Source organism: Tachypleus tridentatus, chromosome 9 (assembly GCF_004210375.1).
Source record: "Tachypleus tridentatus isolate NWPU-2018 chromosome 9, ASM421037v1, whole genome shotgun sequence".
Classification (NCBI taxonomy): Eukaryota; Metazoa; Arthropoda; class Merostomata; order Xiphosura; family Limulidae; genus Tachypleus; species Tachypleus tridentatus.
In genome coordinates this window covers 44,294,085-44,314,481 of record NC_134833.1, presented here as the reverse complement: position 1 = coordinate 44,314,481, position 20,397 = coordinate 44,294,085, and positions in this window count along the sequence as shown.

The following is a 20,397-nucleotide window of genomic DNA, read 5'->3' as shown; positions in this document are numbered from 1 at the left end:
ACTTTTAAAATATTTGAAATTTACTTAGGAGGTTGTAGATATGATAAAATAAAATTTGACCATTGTCAGATGAAGGAAAGTATTTTTAATCTTAATACAAAATCACTCAGTGTAGTCAACACTTTGATTCAATATGCTCATGGAGAAATTTTAGTGAAAATACTTCATTAAAAATTCTAATCTTTTGTCTATAAGTTTGTGATATTTAATGAAGGTACAGAAAATTATAGAACTATCAAAGTTCATAATGGAATTTTTTTTTCACTCAGAGATGGATATTTTTCCCTTGGTTGAAGATAATGAAAATGGATATCTCCAGTGCTTATGTACACCTCCTGAGAGCACAAAGTATTTGCTCTTCTTATCTTTGGTATGCCGATCTTGGGGTGGTTTATTAGTTTTGGACTCACCCCGTCACACGTACCTCAGCACCTTATATGTTTTGTCAAATGGTTGGGACTTTTGTACATTATCTCAATTCTCTGGAGGCTGGCATTTCATTATTACGTGGATTTCTGGCTCATTCAGTGTCAGCTCTAGTGGGTTGGTTGATAACTTCAACCCACTTAATATTTGATCTATGTGGGTTTTTTTCACACAAATAACAGTCACGCACAGCCTTCTTCTTCATATCAATGGAACTTTTAGTTCACCTTGCTCTCTAGGCTCAGTAACTTACAGCTTGTAAAGTTATATTGCTTTAGGCGATATGGTCCTCCAGGACTGTTCTGGTCCTACTCAGTCATGGCCATATTTGAAGGGATTGAATGTGTATTTCACAAACAATGGAATCTGGGTCTTTGTTCCAACACAATTTTTCTTCGTCCTTTCCCGTGAGACATTCTGCAATGGTGGCTAGAGAAAGCCCATATGTCAGTGGGTGTTCAGCTTCATCCATGCATCTAAATCTACATCGTTTCACAGATGCATTCATTCAGGGATAGATGCATGGGTCAGTCAAGAAGCGTTGGGCCATTACCCTGTGGATGAAACCATATTGCATATCAATGTTCTTGGACTTCTAGCCATACATCGGGCATTGTGTCAGTTTCTTCATCTTGCCTACTATTGTCTGATGATGGTTCCTTTAGACAATTCTATGGTGGTGGTGCATATCAACCAGATATCTGTTTTCTAGACATTGGATCTGTTACATTTGATCAGTGCACATTGCATTCACCTTATAGCATGATTTGTATCTGGTGCATTCAGTCTAGTTGTGCTCTCTGACTGTATCTATTTGATGAAGTGGAAATTTGATACCCTCATTTTCAGGACCTTTGCGATCGGTGGGGTTCTCTCCAAGTGGATGCCTTTGTCATGGGACATAACCCCTAGTTGCTCCTCTTTTCCTCGCCTGTTCTCCATCCATAGGATTTGGCAGTCGAAGGCTTCAGCCAAGTTTAGCCACACAAGTATCTTTATGTGTACCCTCCCATTCAATTGCTTTGTGAGGTGATTTCTCTCATCTACTTTACTGTTTGTCAGGTCCTCTGGACTACTCCCGACTGGCCAGTTCAACCCTGTTTCCAAGGTTTTAATGACTACTCCTCTCCCCTTTTGCCACTCTTCTACTTCCCCTCCCTTTTCATCAGTCTTGATTCCACATCCTACAATCTATATATCTAGCACCTAGCTTTTGTTCTATCTTTGATGAGATAATTCAGTTTCATACATCAAATTGCTTCCTTGTTAGCTAATTCCATACAACCATCTTCCACAGAAGAATATCAATGCACGTGGAAAGTCTTCTGCTCTTGGTCTACTAAAAGTGGGTTTTCTGCTGACAAGCCAACTATAGATAATGCTGCAGAACTTCTAACCTGGGCCTTTCCAGATATCAGGTGGCCTTATCCAAAACCTTTCATTTTTTAAATACAGAAGTTTTACTTCTCCTGCTCTTATCAAGCTAATGCATTTTTTTATCTTTACTTGAAGCACCTTCCTTGTGTCATCTGTCCCTTAAACCACATTTACTTCTTCTGTAAGATTGTGGGCATCGACATTTGAATTTCTTTGCTACTGACATTTCATGTACCTTTTACCATCCTATATATCTCCTCATTTAACTAAATTATTCCTTTCTTCTGAAGACTTCAGCAGCTTGGGAAGGTTGTTCCTCTTTTTTAAACTATTTCTCTTCCTTCTATATCTGATCTTTACCCTCTGCTGAATGTAGATAGACTGGATCTGTGTCTAGTCAAGGTTCTTCATTGTTATATAGCTTACAGAGTACATGTTCCTGACTTTATATTCCATGGTAGTCCACCTCTCATCATGTTCTTTCACTTTCTACCCTTACTAGTTGTAACTACCTTTTGGTTCAATTGGTCTATTCTTCATTGTTCCAAGTTTCCTTTCATCACAGTCAAAACCGTATATTTTTCGCTTCTTGTCTTCTTTGTCCAATGGAGCAGACTCTACTGTCTTTCATATAGACCACTTCTATCTTCATCATATGACGATTTCGACTTCATCTACCACATGTGGTCATTTTTCAGACTTTGGTGTGACTGTAACTGGTAAGTTTCTAATTATATTTGCTTTCATTCAGGAATTCTTTTACCACTTTTTCTCATGAATCTCATCAAGGGTGAGTCGTATCTGATAAGGTATTCTTTGACTGTAAACTCCATTTTATCTTTCATGGCTTCACACAGTCAAAGTTCAGATGAGGTGTTCCACAAGATCGCTTGACAGTGAATAACATGGTGATATTTTGTATCACAAACAGGCCTTTTCTGGACTGTCCCATCCATGGACTGCATAGGTAGAGCAGAAAGGAATTGTTGCCCATCTCTGCCATGCCTCATGTAAACATTTTAATATGGTCTTCTTTTCAAGATAAGATTTTACCGTCGCCCATTTAACTGCCTGAAATGGTGTCATTTTTTCAGACTCTTCACTGAATTGTCACTCTCCTTTCCTCAAGTAGAGTATGGGAGTTCTTACCAATTTCCAATGTCAAGCATCAGTGGGTAGTTGACTTTGAAGGGCACTCACTTGAAGGGGTTCCACAAAAAAAGATGGCTTTCACCATTCACTCTTGAGTTGGGCAGTGGTGTTCTGCTCATGTAGATGAGATGTGGCATTCTGGTACCATTTTACATGACCACTGGAGTTGAACCCATCACCTTACTGTATAAAATGGCCTCCTGATACCATTGACATTAACACTGAAGTTGAGCTGTCAAAATTGTAGTTCATCCTTTTGATTGGAAACGCTCATCCTACCCTCACATATATGTCAGTACCCACAAGGAGGTTTGGAACCAGAACGAACCAATCATCATAAATACTCAGAGAATTTTTATTTGTCTATCATTCTCTCCCGATTATTCTGTGTTGTAGATCATAGTAGTAGTATGTGACATTGTTACAGTTACATTCTTGACTTTCCTCCTTCTCTTCTTATGGGGATTTTATTGCCTTTGGATGGTGGTAGTCAGTGTGACATTTGGAGAGTTGATTCTATACGAGAGACATTTGTTCAATACTAGTTGTTAATTTCTAGATAGGTGGATTTTTGGATGTGAAGTGAAGGCAATATTGTTCTAATCTTACCCTACCATAGATGATAGTGCCCCATGAGAAGGTTTCAGATGTGATTTGCTTGCCAAGTATGGTCTGCCTTGCCTTAGCCACTCTAAACTCAGGAACACATCCTTGTTTACCCACTTTACTCTTGTGGGGCTGAGTTACCTTTGCTTGCTGTGGTTAGGACCTCATTCCTATCATGCTCTCTCCCATCCAGATATGCACTTTTCAATGTTTGCACTTTTGTTTTCACATTCTACATGTGTATGAAGAGAAGTTGTGCAGATCTATATCTCATTATCAGGGGGATCCTTTCGACAATCATATACCCCCTTTATTACTCAATTATTATCTTTAGTTTTGGTGAATTACACTGATTGAAACGAAATGTCGTTCGGAGAGGAAATATAAATTTTATCGAAATTATTATGGATTGAGAATATATACAGACATTGTCTAAATTTCCTAACCACGTGTGGAACTATTAATAATAGAAGAATGGATAGATATGTCTTTTTTATTGGTTTATTTTGAATGAAAAGTATTTTAGTGTAAAATGTTTTAAATCAACTTGAAAATAAATTGTTTTGGGTAACGAATTTCTCTGAACATTTTGTTGGAGCAGAAGTATTAAGTTAGATCTTTATTTTAATTTGATTGTTTTTTTCTTAAACTACTCTTTTTGTAAACATTATCTTAACTTCTTAGAGAAATTGGTATACCATGATAGTTACACAACCAGTTATACTTATTTAAAAGTGAGCTTGAATTCACTGTTTTCCAATAAAGGTGCTTGATTTTTTTTAATTTTAGGAACATTTTCCTGAGGAAGATAAAATTCAAGAGTGTGAAAGAAACTTAAGCTTTGAGCAGGTAAATTTTAACAATTTCGAAAAATACAAGTACCCACAAGGAGGTTTGGAACCAGAACGAACCAATCATCATAAATACTCAGATAATTTTTATTTGTCTATCATTCTCTCCCGATTATTCTGTGTTGTAGATCATAGTAGTAGTATGTGACATTGTTACAGTTACATTCTTGACTTTCCCTCCTTCTCTTCTTATGGGGATTTTATTGCCTTTGGATGGTGGTAGTCAGTGTGACATTTGGAGAGTTGATTCTATACGAGAGACATTTGTTCAATACTAGTTGTTAATTTCTAGATAGGTGGATTTTTGGATGTGAAGTGAAGGCAATATTGTTCTAATCTTACCCTACCATAGATGATAGTGCCCCATGAGAAGGTTTCAGATGTGATTTGCTTGCCAAGTATGGTCTGCCTTGCCTTAGCCACTCTAAACTCAGGGACACATCCTTGTTTACCCACTTTACTCTTGTGGGGCTGAGTTACCTTTGCTTGCTCTGGTTAGGACCTCATTCCTATCATGCTCTCTCCCATCCAGATATGCACTTTTCAATGTTTGCACTTTTGTTTTCACATTCTACATGTGTATGAAGAGAAGTTGTGCAGATCTATATCTCATTATCAGGGGGCTCCTTTCGACAATCATATACCCCCTTTATTACTCAATTATTATCTTTAGTTTTGGTGAATTACACTGATTGAAACGAAATGTCGTTCGGAGAGGAAATATAAATTTTATCGAAATTATTATGGATTGAGAATATATACAGACATTGGCTAAATTTCCTAACCACGTGTGGAACTATTAATGATAGAAGAATGGATAGATATGTCTTTTTTATTGGTTTATTTTGTATGAGCAGTATTTAGTGTAAAAATGTTTTTAAATCAACTTGAAAATAAATTGTTTTGGGTAACGAATTTCTCTGAACATTTTGTTGGAGCAGAAGTATTAAGTTAGATCTTTATTTTAATTTGATTGTTTTTTTCTTAAACTACTCTTTTTGTAAACATTATCTTAACTTCTTAGAGAAATTGGTATACCATGATAGTTACACAACCAGTTATACTTATTTAAAAGTGAGCTTGAATTCACTGTTTTCCAATAAAGGTGCCTGATTTTTTTTTAAATTTTAGGAACATTTTCCTGAGAAAGATAAAATTCAAGAGTGTGAAAGAAACTTAAGCTTTGAGCAGGTAACTTTTAACAATTTCGAAAAATACAAGTCTTAAATAAAATGGCTAGCATATATGGAATAATATTGTATTCATCCATTTTAGGTAGAACTATCACTTGTTTTAATTTATATCAGTTGTTTGAAAATTTATTGTAAATGTATGTATGATACTACTAGGTTGGAGAATAACTGGTAAAACATGGAAAGATTTGTATTACACAGTAGAATGTGTATTGCGTTTTAAAAAATGGCAGTACATGAATAACTAATGAATAACAGAATTAGTTTTGAATGATATTATAAACAAAGAAGGTTTTCATTCCACAGTTCCTGGAGTTGTCAACGTAATGTCCAGTATGCACTAGAACATAATTTATTGTAAAATGTTTCTTACTGAATATATTAAATTTCATAAATACAGCCTATAGGAAAAGAACTAAAAAATATATAAAACATTGTGTTTACTTGAATTTACATAAAGACCTTAGAGCTGGATGCCTCAAGTAATTCTAGCGAAAGGGCAAGCTGTTTGGAAGACTTAGTGGACGGGCTTTTACAAGAAAAGATAAAACCTATACACGAAGAAGTAAGTACCTTTATTAATATTGAGTAATGTACAGCAAATTTACAGGTCATTTTCATGCTTAAAAATTTAATACCAATTTATTCTCCACTTGTATGGCATTAATTATAAAAATACACAGTTGATCAAAATAAATCCTTTTCTCTCCAGGAATAGCTGCATTTTCTTTAAAATTCTTAGGAACTAGAAGGGGGTAGATCTTCTTTATTTACATGTAAACCAATGCAAAATTAAAGAAGCCTTACTTATACAAGATCTAAAGCCACAATTAAGCCAATATAAAGAATTAGTTTATTAATTAGTGTAGGAATAAAGTAACATCCAACTGCAATACCTCCTACAATCCTGTATTTGTTTATACTCTTGTTTCTGAGACAAGTGTCCAGCAACGGTCAGTTGCAAACTCTCTTTGTTAACCAGGTTGAAACATCATTCTCCACTTATGAATAAACGTGTTAATACCCATACCAGATGTTCTGATATATACTTCAGCAAATTGTATCTCAGAAAAGGTATGGCATAGTGAGGTAAAATTGCACAGGGTTAGGGAGCCATGGAGATGGAAATACTACAGTTATTACATGGTGCCACTTTTTCATGATGCATGATCAATCACAGTAACTTTTCAATATGCAACTCCTTCACCATCCAGAATGTATTGGTTCTCTTCAACAATGCACATTTCATCTGGTATGCTGACTACTTCCCAGACAATTGCATCTTTTATATCTTTAACTGTGTGTAGCTTCTGGCTTCAAGATACTCCTAAAACTCATATTTGGTCTGGTAAATGAGGTCGCCATTGACGTAGAAAGTGATGTGTAAATGATTTAGTCTGTGTAAGTACTCCTCCCAAATGTGTTTATCAATAACCAGAGGGTCACCATCTGCATGAAAATTGTAGTGTCACATTTGTTGCTGCAAAATGAGGGAACCATGCTGATTGTGTAAGCATTTCATGGTATTGTGCAAGTGTGCAGTCCTTCTGAGAAGTAAGGTAATTTAACATAAATTACGTATTATAATATTATTATTAGTCAGGCAAAGCATAGTTTTATAGCCTTCTGTGTTATTTGGTTACAGAGCCATAAACTGTAAAATCAGAATCTTCTTGCCATGCCCACCTGCTACATCTTCTCTATAACAAATTGCTAGTAGTTCTTTCTGACATTTGATAGTATGTTAATTATAACAAACAAAAATACAATGAAATGCAATATTGTGTTATTTTCCATTCGGAAAATTGTCTCCTTAGTTTTCAGTTCACACTTTATTACCATGGTCAAAAAATTGGCAAACCTTGAATAAAGCTAGAGTAGAAAAATAATAGATATAAAATGTTACTTTTAAAATATTTGAAATTTACTTAGGAGGTTGTAGATATGATAAAAATAAAATTTGACCATTGTCAGATGAAGGAAAGTATTTTTAATCTTAATACAAAAATCACTCAGGGTAGTCAACACTTTGATTCAATATGCTCATGGAGAAATTTTAGTGAAAATACTTCATTAAAAATTCTAATCTTTTGTCTATAAGTTTGTGATATTTAATGAAGGTACAGAAAATTATAGAACTATCAAAGTTCATAATGGAATTTTTTTTTCACTCAGAGATGGATATTTTTCCCTTGGTTGAAGATAATGAAAATGGATATCTCCAGTGCTTATGTACACCTCCTGAGAGCACAAAGTATTTGCTCTTCTTATCTTTGGTATGCCGATCTTGGGGTGGTTTATTAGTTTTGGACTCACCCCGTCACACGTACCTCAGCACCTTATATGTTTTGTCAAATGGTTGGGACTTTTGTACATTATCTCAATTCTCTGGAGGCTGGCATTTCATTATTACGTGGATTTCTGGCTCATTCAGTGTCAGCTCTAGTGGGTTGGTTGATAACTTCAACCCACTTAATATTTGATCTATGTGGGTTTTTTTCACACAAATAACAGTCACGCACAGCCTTCTTCTTCATATCAATGGAACTTTTAGTTCACCTTGCTCTCTAGGCTCAGTAACTTACAGCTTGTAAAGTTATATTGCTTTAGGCGATATGGTCCTCCAGGACTGTCCTGGTCCTACTCAGTCATGGCCATATTTGAAGGGATTGAATGTGTATTTCACAAACAATGGAATCTGGGTCTTTGTTCCAACACAATTTTTCTTCGTCCTTTCCCGTGAGACATTCTGCAATGGTGGCTAGAGAAAGCCCATATGTCAGTGGGTGTTCAGCTTCATCCATGCATCTAAATCTACATCGTTTCACAGATGCATTCATTCAGGGATAGATGCATGGGTCAGTCAAGAAGCGTTGGGCCATTACCCTGTGGATGAAACCATATTGCATATCAATGTTCTTGGACTTCTAGCCATACATCGGGCATTGTGTCAGTTTCTTCATCTTGCCTACTATTGTCTGATGATGGTTCCTTTAGACAATTCTATGGTGGTGGTGCATATCAACCAGATATCTGTTTTCTAGACATTGGATCTGTTACATTTGATCAGTGCACATTGCATTCACCTTATAGCATGATTTGTATCTGGTGCATTCAGTCTAGTTGTGCTCTCTGACTGTATCTATTTGATGAAGTGGAAATTTGATACCCTCATTTTCAGGACCTTTGCGATCGGTGGGGTTCTCTCCAAGTGGATGCCTTTGTCATGGGACATAACCCCTAGTTGCTCCTCTTTTCCTCGCCTGTTCTCCATCCATAGGATTTGGCAGTCGAAGGCTTCAGCCAAGTTTAGCCACACAAGTATCTTTATGTGTACCCTCCCATTCAATTGCTTTGTGAGGTGATTTCTCTCATCTACTTTACTGTTTGTCAGGTCCTCTGGACTACTCCCGACTGGCCAGTTCAACCCTGTTTCCAAGGTTTTAATGACTACTCCTCTCCCCTTTTGCCACTCTTCTACTTCCCCCTCCCTTTTTCATCAGTCTTGATTCCACATCCTACAATCTATATATCTAGCACCTAGCTTTTGTTCTATCTTTGATGAGATAATTCAGTTTCATACATCAAATTGCTTCCTTGTTAGCTAATTCCATACAACCATCTTCCACAGAAGAATATCAATGCACGTGGAAAGTCTTCTGCTCTTGGTCTACTAAAAGTGGGTTTTCTGCTGACAAGCCAACTATAGATAATGCTGCAGAACTTCTAACCTGGGCCTTTCCAGATATCAGGTGGCCTTATCCAAAACCTTTCATTTTTAAATACAGAAGTTTTACTTCTCCTGCTCTTATCAAGCTAATGCATTTTTTTATCTTTACTTGAAGCACCTTCCTTGTGTCATCTGTCCCTTAAACCACATTTACTTCTTCTGTAAGATTGTGGGCATCGACATTTGAATTTCTTTGCTACTGACATTTCATGTACCTTTTACCATCCTATATATCTCCTCATTTAACTAAATTATTCCTTTCTTCTGAAGACTTCAGCAGCTTGGGAAGGTTGTTCCTCTTTTTAAACTATTTCTCTTCCTTCTATATCTGATCTTTACCCTCTGCTGAATGTAGATAGACTGGATCTGTGTCTAGTCAAGGTTCTTCATTGTTATATAGCTTACAGAGTACATGTTCCTGACTTTATATTCCATGGTAGTCCACCTCTCATCATGTTCTTTCACTTTCTACCCTTACTAGTTGTAACTACCTTTTGGTTCAATTGGTCTATTCTTCATTGTTCCAAGTTTCCTTTCATCACAGTCAAAACCGTATATTTTTCGCTTCTTGTCTTCTTTGTCCAATGGAGCAGACTCTACTGTCTTTCATATAGACCACTTCTATCTTCATCATATGACGATTTCGACTTCATCTACCACATGTGGTCATTTTTCAGACTTTGGTGTGACTGTAACTGGTAAGTTTCTAATTATATTTGCTTTCATTCAGGAATTCTTTTACCACTTTTTCTCATGAATCTCATCAAGGGTGAGTCGTATCTGATAAGGTATTCTTTGACTGTAAACTCCATTTTATCTTTCATGGCTTCACACAGTCAAAGTTCAGATGAGGTGTTCCACAAGATCGCTTGACAGTGAATAACATGGTGATATTTTGTATCACAAACAGGCCTTTTCTGGACTGTCCCATCCATGGACTGCATAGGTAGAGCAGAAAGGAATTGTTGCCCATCTCTGCCATGCCTCATGTAAACATTTTAATATGGTCTTCTTTTCAAGATAAGATTTTACCGTCGCCCATTTAACTGCCTGAAATGGTGTCATTTTTCAGACTCTTCACTGAATTGTCACTCTCCTTTCCTCAAGTAGAGTATGGGAGTTCTTACCAATTTCCAATGTCAAGCATCAGTGGGTAGTTGACTTTGAAGGGCACTCACTTGAAGGGGTTCCACAAAAAAAAGATGGCTTTCACCATTCACTCTTGAGTTGGGCAGTGGTGTTCTGCTCATGTAGATGAGATGTGGCATTCTGGTACCATTTTACATGACCACTGGAGTTGAACCCATCACCTTACTGTATAAAATGGCCTCCTGATACCATTGACATTAACACTGAAGTTGAGCTGTCAAAATTGTAGTTCATCCTTTTGATTGGAAACGCTCATCCTACCCTCACATATATGTCAGTACCCACAAGGAGGTTTGGAACCAGAACGAACCAATCATCATAAATACTCAGAGAATTTTTATTTGTCTATCATTCTCTCCCGATTATTCTGTGTTGTAGATCATAGTAGTAGTATGTGACATTGTTACAGTTACATTCTTGACTTTCCCTCCTTCTCTTCTTATGGGGATTTTATTGCCTTTGGATGGTGGTAGTCAGTGTGACATTTGGAGAGTTGATTCTATACGAGAGACATTTGTTCAATACTAGTTGTTAATTTCTAGATAGGTGGATTTTGGATGTGAAGTGAAGGCAATATTGTTCTAATCTTACCCTACCATAGATGATAGTGCCCCATGAGAAGGTTTCAGATGTGATTTGCTTGCCAAGTATGGTCTGCCTTGCCTTAGCCACTCTAAACTCAGGAACACATCCTTGTTTACCCACTTTACTCTTGTGGGGCTGAGTTACCTTTGCTTGCTGTGGTTAGGACCTCATTCCTATCATGCTCTCTCCCATCCAGATATGCACTTTTCAATGTTTGCACTTTTGTTTTCACATTCTACATGTGTATGAAGAGAAGTTGTGCAGATCTATATCTCATTATCAGGGGGGATCCTTTCGACAATCATATACCCCCTTTATTACTCAATTATTATCTTTAGTTTTGGTGAATTACACTGATTGAAACGAAATGTCGTTCGGAGAGGAAATATAAATTTTATCGAAATTATTATGGATTGAGAATATATACAGACATTGTCTAAATTTCCTAACCACGTGTGGAACTATTAATAATAGAAGAATGGATAGATATGTCTTTTTTATTGGTTTATTTTGAATGAAAAGTATTTTAGTGTAAAAATGTTTTTAAATCAACTTGAAAATAAATTGTTTTGGGTAACGAATTTCTCTGAACATTTTGTTGGAGCAGAAGTATTAAGTTAGATCTTTATTTTAATTTGATTGTTTTTTTCTTAAACTACTCTTTTTTGTAAACATTATCTTAACTTCTTAGAGAAATTGGTATACCATGATAGTTACACAACCAGTTATACTTATTTAAAAGTGAGCTTGAATTCACTGTTTTCCAATAAAGGTGCTTGATTTTTTTTTAATTTTAGGAACATTTTCCTGAGGAAGATAAAATTCAAGAGTGTGAAAGAAACTTAAGCTTTGAGCAGGTAAATTTTAACAATTTCGAAAAATACAAGTACCCACAAGGAGGTTTGGAACCAGAACGAACCAATCATCATAAATACTCAGATAATTTTTATTTGTCTATCATTCTCTCCCGATTATTCTGTGTTGTAGATCATAGTAGTAGTATGTGACATTGTTACAGTTACATTCTTGACTTTCCCTCCTTCTCTTCTTATGGGGATTTTATTGCCTTTGGATGGTGGTAGTCAGTGTGACATTTGGAGAGTTGATTCTATACGAGAGACATTTGTTCAATACTAGTTGTTAATTTCTAGATAGGTGGATTTTGGATGTGAAGTGAAGGCAATATTGTTCTAATCTTACCCTACCATAGATGATAGTGCCCCATGAGAAGGTTTCAGATGTGATTTGCTTGCCAAGTATGGTCTGCCTTGCCTTAGCCACTCTAAACTCAGGAACACATCCTTGTTTACCCACTTTACTCTTGTAGGGCTGAGTTACCTTTGCTTGCTCTGGTTAGGACCTCATTCCTATCATGCTCTCTCCCATCCAGATATGCACCTTTCAATGTTTGCACTTTTGTTTTCACATTCTACATGTGTATGAAGAGAAGTTGTGCAGATCTATATCTCATTATCAGGGGGCTCCTTTCGACAATCATATACCCCCTTTATTACTCAATTATTATCTTTAGTTTTGGTGAATTACACTGATTGAAACGAAATGTCGTTCGGAGAGGAAATATAAATTTTATCGAAATTATTATTGATTGAGAATATATACAGACATTGGCTAAATTTCCTAACCACGTGTGGAACTATTAATGATAGAAGAATGGATAGATATGTCTTTTTTATTGGTTTATTTTGTATGAAAAGTATTTTAGTGTAAAAATGTTTTTAAATCAACTTGAAAATAAATTGTTTTGGGTAACGAATTTCTCTGAACATTTTGTTGGAGCAGAAGTATTAAGTTAGATCTTTATTTTAATTTGATTGTTTTTTTCTTAAACTACTCTTTTTGTAAACATTATCTTAACTTCTTAGAGAAATTGGTATACCATGATAGTTACACAACCAGTTATACTTATTTAAAAGTGAGCTTGAATTCACTGTTTTCCAATAAAGGTGCTTGATTTTTTTTTAATTTTAGGAACATTTTCCTGAGGAAGATAAAATTCAAGAGTGTGAAAGAAACTTAAGCTTTGAGCAGGTAAATTTTAACAATTTCGAAAAATACAAGTACCCACAAGGAGGTTTGGAACCAGAACGAACCAATCATCATAAATACTCAGATAATTTTTATTTGTCTATCATTCTCTCCCGATTATTCTGTGTTGTAGATCATAGTAGTAGTATGTGACATTGTTACAGTTACATTCTTGACTTTCCCTCCTTCTCTTCTTATGGGGATTTTATTGCCTTTGGATGGTGGTAGTCAGTGTGACATTTGGAGAGTTGATTCTATACGAGAGACATTTGTTCAATACTAGTTGTTAATTTCTAGATAGGTGGATTTTGGATGTGAAGTGAAGGCAATATTGTTCTAATCTTACCCTACCATAGATGATAGTGCCCCATGAGAAGGTTTCAGATGTGATTTGCTTGCCAAGTATGGTCTGCCTTGCCTTAGCCACTCTAAACTCAGGAACACATCCTTGTTTACCCACTTTACTCTTGTAGGGCTGAGTTACCTTTGCTTGCTCTGGTTAGGACCTCATTCCTATCATGCTCTCTCCCATCCAGATATGCACCTTTCAATGTTTGCACTTTTGTTTTCACATTCTACATGTGTATGAAGAGAAGTTGTGCAGATCTATATCTCATTATCAGGGGGCTCCTTTCGACAATCATATACCCCCTTTATTACTCAATTATTATCTTTAGTTTTGGTGAATTACACTGATTGAAACGAAATGTCGTTCGGAGAGGAAATATAAATTTTATCGAAATTATTATTGATTGAGAATATATACAGACATTGGCTAAATTTCCTAACCACGTGTGGAACTATTAATGATAGAAGAATGGATAGATATGTCTTTTTTATTGGTTTATTTTGTATGAAAAGTATTTTAGTGTAAAATGTTTTAAATCAACTTGAAAATAAATTGTTTTGGGTAACGAATTTCTCTGAACATTTTGTTGGAGCAGAAGTATTAAGTTAGATCTTTATTTTAATTTGATTGTTTTTTCTTAAACTACTCTTTTTGTAAACATTATCTTAACTTCTTAGAGAAATTGGTATACCATGATAGTTACACAACCAGTTATACTTATTTAAAAGTGAGCTTGAATTCACTGTTTTCCAATAAAGGTGCTTGATTTTTTTTTAATTTTAGGAACATTTTCCTGAGGAAGATAAAATTCAAGAGTGTGAAAGAAACTTAAGCTTTGAGCAGGTAAATTTTAACAATTTCGAAAAATACAAGTCTTAAATAAAATGGCTAGCATATATGGAATAATATTGTATTCATCCATTTTAGGTAGAACTATCACTTGTTTTAATTTATATCAGTTGTTTGAAAATTTATTGTAAATGTATGTATGATACTACTAGGTTGGAGAATAACTGGTAAAACATGGAAAGATTTGTATTACACCGTAGAATGTGTATTGCGTTTTAAAAAATGGCAGTACATGAATAACTGATGAATAACAGAATTAGTTTTGAATGATATTATAAACAAAGAAGGTTTTCATTGCACAGTTCCTGGAGTTGTCAACGTAATGTTCAGTATGCACTAGAACATAATTTAGTGTAAAATGTTTCTTACTGAATATATTAAATTTCATAAATACAGCCTATAGGAAAAGAACTAAAAAATATATAAAACATTGTGTTTACTTGAATTTACATAAAGACCTCAGAGCTGGATACCTCAAGTAATTCTAGCGAAAGGGCAAGCTGTTTGGAAGACTTAGTGGACAGGCTTTTCCAAGAAAAGATAAAACCTATACACAAAGAAGTAAGTACCTTTATTAATATTGAGTAATGTACAGCAAATTTACAGGTCATTTTCATGCTTAAAAATTTAATACCAATTTATTCTCCACTTGTATGGCATTAATTATAAAAATACACAGTTGATCAAAATAAATCCTTTTCTCTCCAGGGATAGGTGCATTCTCTTTAAAATTCTTAGGAACTAGAAGGGGGTAGATCTTCTTTATTTACATGTAAACCAATGCAAACTCTCTTTGTTAACCAGGTTGAAACATCGTTCTCCACTTATGAATAAACGTGTTAATACCCATACCAGATTTTCTGAGATACACTTCAGCAAATTGTATCTCAGAAATGGTATGGCATAGTGAGGTAAAATTGCACAGGGTTAGGGAGCCATGGAGATGGAAATACTACAGTTGTTACATGATGCCACTTTTTCATGATGCATGATCAATCACAGTAACTTTTCAATATGCAACTCCTTCACCATCCAGAATGCATTGGTTCTCTTCAACAATGCACATTTCATCTGGTATGCTGACTACTTCCCAGACAATTGCATCTTTTATATCTTTAACTGTGTGTAGCTTCTGGCTTCAAGATACTCCCAAAACTCATATTTGGTCTGGTAAATGAGGTCGCCATTGACATAGAAAGTGATGTGTAAATGATTTGGTCTGTGTAAGTACTCCTCCCAAATGTGTTTATCAATAACCAGAGGGTCACCATCTGCATGAAAATTGTAGTGTCACATTTGTTGCTGCAAAATGAGGGAACCATGCTGTTTGTGTAAGCATTTCATGGTATTGTGCAAGTATGCAGTCCTTCTGAGAAGTAAGGTAATTTAACATAAATTACGTATTATAATATTATTATTAGTCAGGCAAAGCATAGTTTTTATAGCCTTCTGTGTTATTTGGTTACAGAGCCATAAACAGTGAAATCAGAACCTTCTTGCCATGCCCACCTGCTACATGTTCTCTGTAACAAATTTCTTGTAGTTCTTTCTGACATTTTATAGTATGTTATTTATAACCAACAAAAATACAATAAAATGCAATATTGAGTGATTTTTCCATTCAGAAAATTGTCTCTTTAGTTTTCAGTTCAAACTTTAATTCAGTGGTCAAAAAATTTTGTTTACAAAAGACTTGTAATGGTCATTGAAAATTTATGACATTTTGTGAAGGTGCAGAAAATTATAGAATGGAAACTACAGATGAGTTAGGAGTCGCAGGATTGTTCACTTTGACTGAGCTCGTTGCAAGAAAGTTAATCCTTAACCATTCGTACCACTCCATTCATAATATTATGCTTTGACATGTTTTGCATTTGTGAAAGTAAAATGGGTGGATCCTTCATCCAGTTACCTCCATTTACTTGCTGGTCAGTGAATCTGAAAAGAAACTGATTTTATCTGCATCAAACTGAACAGCATTTCCATCTTTACCTGTCAATTAGCTTTCGAAAATGTTTCTGACAAGTATTTATTAGTTAATGGAAAAACCAATATGGTTTGTACATGTTATGTCCAGTTGATTGTCTCTATTACAGTTGAAATTATTTTTCTTAATAAAACGTAGTTTCTTTTTTGCTTATTTTTTTTTTGGCATAACTTTGGTCAAGTGTGAAGTCATGAAAATTTTTTTTAATCACAGTTATGATCATCTTTATATACAAACTTGTAACTTAAACTATAATTGCTACATAAATACCACCATGGAATATTTTTGAAAATGTGCATTTAAGCACACATTTACTTTTGAAGAACTATTCTGTACTGTTATTATATAATAACTGTTTGATGAATGGAAAGTCTGGATTACTTCACAGGCTTTTTACAGGAGACTTACTATAAAAAATAATTAAACATCTTATGGTAAGTTTCTGTCTGATAGGGTTCTTTTCAGAAATAGCACCTGACTGAAGCAGTTAGCATACTTGGTTCCTTCATTCTTGAAAAGTACAGTCTAATCAGCAGACATATAAAAATAGTTTATGTATAATTGATGGGTGCTGCACCAATATTTTAACTCTTCAATGATGTTTACAAACGCTTGAATTTTATGCCTCTTGCCTCCTCCTTTATTTGACAACCACTGAAGTGGCAGACAAAACAATGCCAAAGCTATCCTCTTAAAAGTTCATAAATGTTTGAAATATAAAACAATATTGAGGATGTCCTTTAAAACCTCAGAAATGTTGACAGCACAAAGACTGAAGATATTCTCTTAGAATACCAGAAATGTTGGCAATACAAAACAATATGGAGGATATTCTCTTAAAATCTCAAAAATGTTGGTATTACAAACCTATATTGAGCACTTGACCTGTCTTCTTCTGATTCAAGTTTCTGTCATCAGACGTGTTCATTCTTTCAATGATGGAGGTATTATAACGTGATGGTTAATCCCGTTATTTATTGGTAAAAGTGTAGCTTAAGAGTTGGCAGTGGGCTGTATTGACTATCTGCTTTCTCGCTTCCCAGTGGCACAGCGGTATATCTGTGAACTTAAAGGCTAGAATCTGAGTTTTGATACCTGTGATTGGCAGAGCATAGACAGCCCAAAGTGTTACTTTATGTTTAATTTCAAACAAAAGCTACCATTTCTCTTGTTTACTACCCTTAAATTACAGATGCCTAGCACAGGTAGCCTTTGATTAGCCTTGTTCAAAATTCACAAACAAATAAAGCAAGTGGTCCCCAACTGACTTGGTAAGAAATACTCTCAGATTATTTTATTTTGCATTTATTAACTGTGAACATTTGTGACTGTTTCAGTCAATGTGTATAACAGTGTGTGGTGACACTGTGTTAATTACATTTTAATTATTAGCTCAGTGTCCTTAAGCAGAACTGAATGAAATGTTGTGTTAACACAGATATTTTAGTGTTTAATTTTAAAAGGTTATGTTTTTATAATTATTTCAGATTACTCTACTCAGACACAACAGTGATGTCCTTCGAAAACACCAGGATATTAATATAATTGTACTCCTGTGTGTTCTTTTCATCCAAGTAGTTTTAATAACAAACTATCTGTTTTCTACATAAATCCACTGTGCTTCATCATTGAGTGAATTTTTCAATAAAGGTACTTAGGTTTGATGTTACAAATTGCTGTATAAAACAGTATTTTTTATTAAATGCTTTTGGAAGAAATATAAATTTAAAGAAATATATTTTTCATTAACTAATAATTTACTTAATTCACTCTCCAACCAAAATGCACTGTGAGTATGAAAACATTACTTCTCGGTCAGAGGTCACTCTTGCTGTTCATAGAATATCAGTATTTTCAGAAAAAAGGCCAGTTAAAATGTCTATAATTACAGATTAACAATAGTACTAAAGTAAAGAGTAATCATGAAGTTGGTGATATATCAACAGTTTCAGGTTAAAGAAGTTCAGTCATGATATCATTAGTTTCTGGATGAAGATTAGTTGTAATGTCAATCGCATATTAGTAGTTTCAGATTAGGTGCTAGTTACAATATTTGTAAAATATCAATAGTTTTCGGTTAGGTTAATTATAACGTCATTAGAATACCACTAGTTTTCGGTTTGTTCATTTGGAAAATCTCTATGATATCAGTTGTTTCAGGTTAATTCAATTGTAAAGTCATTAGGATATCAAGAGTTTAAAGGCAGTGGTCAGTTGTAATGAGAATAGTATGTCAGTAAATTCAGCTGATAGATCAGTCATAATATGTGTTGGATATTCATAGGTTCAGGTTAAAGGTCAGTTGGATATTAATGTTTCATGTTATAAATCAGTTGTAATGACAGTAGTTCCTAGTTAGAGGCCAGTGTTAGCTCATGCTGAAAACTATTAAAACAATAATATGAGTAAGACATTATGTTAAAAGGAAATGTATAGTTTCTTTCGCATGCAAAAATCTGGGACATTATTTTTAGATTTAGACTCATTTGATTAAAGGTTTAAAATATACCTGTAGTGTTTTAATTTATGGACTGATTACATTTAAAAGCAAGTTTTAATTTTAAAAAAAAATACAATTTACCTGTTTCATAAAACAGATCTAATCATGACTAAATGACAGTATTTGAAATGTCATGTCATAACTTAGTTTCCAAATGCCATTGATATTTAACAATAATATCAGGCAATTGTAATCTTTGTCTTGTTTATAAAACATATCTGAATAAACTGAATTGTCATTACTTGGTTCCTGTTTATAAATATTTATTTAGACTTATTATAGAGTTAATTATACTACATCTTTTGTAAACAAATAAAACAAATCTAAAGTTAATCATCACTGGATAAACTTTTATTACTTCAGTTTCCAACTGTCATCAGTATATAAAAATGACAGAGTATCACAGACGAGATTATTTGAAATCGAGTAGTAGAAAAATATGTCATTCCATTTTTTTCTTTTCACCTCTAATAAACCTTGAAAATTTTTCACTTCAAAGTTGTACAAAAGAAATAGTTTTGTGTATTCATTTGTCTAGCAGTTGATGATTTTGACCATTTTACTGAAAAGAAAATAATATTGCCAGTTTTTATCCTGGAAAGTAAAAGGTTAGGTACCTAAAAAACGAATATTTTAATCTAATGTTTCTGTTATAAATTATGTGTTCGTAGATATTTATACAACCTTTTGTTTCTTTCCAATCTTAAAGTATTTAAATATGTATACTTCTATGCACATATAATGAATACAAATCGAATTTGGTAAAACTAAATAATTTTTTAAAAGAATTCTTTAGTAAGTATAGAGGTTTATTTAAGTACAAACTTTATATTATGTCTTTGTTAACTTGATGCTACTACTGTGAGTCTTCATGTTTATTTTGTATGTGTTTAGAGTTGCTGAACAGCTGTAACTGAAGAATTCTAAATGCAATGTAATCGTTGCATACTGCAACTAATACTTGGAAATATGTATATACATCATCATCATCATGGTTTGGTTGTTCTCTTAGTGCATAGTAGTTAAGAATGTATAATTTTCAGCAGATAGCCCAATATGGCTTTGCTATAAGAAAACGTGTATAATTTTAGAACATGTGGTTGTTATCTTACTTGGAAGTAAGTTATCTGTGATTCTTTTTTATTGTAAATACTGTTAATATAAAGATAAAAATATATAAACGATAAATATTTTTCACTACTACACTGACTATAGACATTTCATCATAAAATTATACTGTCTTTTAAAAATATATAAAAGTAAGTTTTTCTCTTGATAGGAAGTTTATAGCTATATTGACCAAGTATGTTAGAGATTTGAAAAGTAGATTTAAAAATATGTGGATCTGTTAGCAGAGAAATGGTATGTGAGATTATTTATTAGTTTGAAACAAAGGGATATGTGATTGATATATAGATTCAAGTACTAATGATATGATATTTGAAGTTTACTGTTAACAAATGGTTGAAATTATATGACAATGTAATTCATATAATAATCTTGAGTTATGTTTTGATACATTCTCTTTTTAGTATTTCCTTTGATCCAACCAATAACTCGTATGTCGTAGAAACTGTTAACTAGTTCTCCAGGAACA